The sequence below is a fragment of the Myotis davidii genome, unplaced genomic scaffold (genome assembly GCF_000327345.1).
Source record: "Myotis davidii unplaced genomic scaffold, ASM32734v1 scaffold371, whole genome shotgun sequence".
Classification (NCBI taxonomy): domain Eukaryota; kingdom Metazoa; phylum Chordata; class Mammalia; order Chiroptera; family Vespertilionidae; genus Myotis; species Myotis davidii.
This window is the reverse complement of record NW_006283135.1, coordinates 84,041-84,794: the sequence shown is the minus strand read 5'-3', so window position 1 is coordinate 84,794 and position 754 is coordinate 84,041.

Genomic DNA, 754 nt, shown 5'->3' with positions numbered 1-754 from the left:
TACTCCCTTGTATATAACTGACTTTTTCTCTCTTGCTGCTGTTAAGGTTTTCTCTTGGCATTTTAATTATGATTGGCTTGGTGTGGTCCCCTTTGGATTCCTTTCATTTAGGGTTCTCTGCAATTCCTGGACTTGAAAGTCTATTTCTTTCACCAGGTAGGGGAAGTTTTCTGTCATCATTTCTTCAAATAGGCTTTTAATATCTTGCCCTCTCTCTTCTTCTGGTACCCCTATAATTCTGATGTTGGTACGCTTGAAATTGTCCCAGAGGCTCCTTACATTATCTCCATATTTATGGATTCTTTTTTCTTTTTGCTCTTCTGGTTGGGTGTTTCTTGTTTCCTCATATTTCAAATCACTGACTTGATTCTCAGGATCCACTAGTCCAGTGGTCGGCAAGTCATTAGTCAACAGAGCCAAATATCAACAGTACACGATTGAAATTTCTTTTGAGAGCCAAATTTTTAAAATTTAAACTATATAGGTAGATACAGTGTTATTAACTTAATTAGGGTACTCCAAAGGCTTAGGAAGAGCCACACTCAAGGGGCCAAAGAGCCACATGTGGCTCACAAGCTGCAGTTTTCCGACCACTGCACTAGTCTATTGTTGAATCCCTGTATATTATTCTTTATTTCAATCAGTATATGCTTAACTTCTGACTGGTCCTTTTCCATTTTTATTTTTTTTTGGCATTCTCACTAAGCTCCTTGAAGATTTCACTAAGTTCCTTGGAGGTTTCTAGAAGATTTTT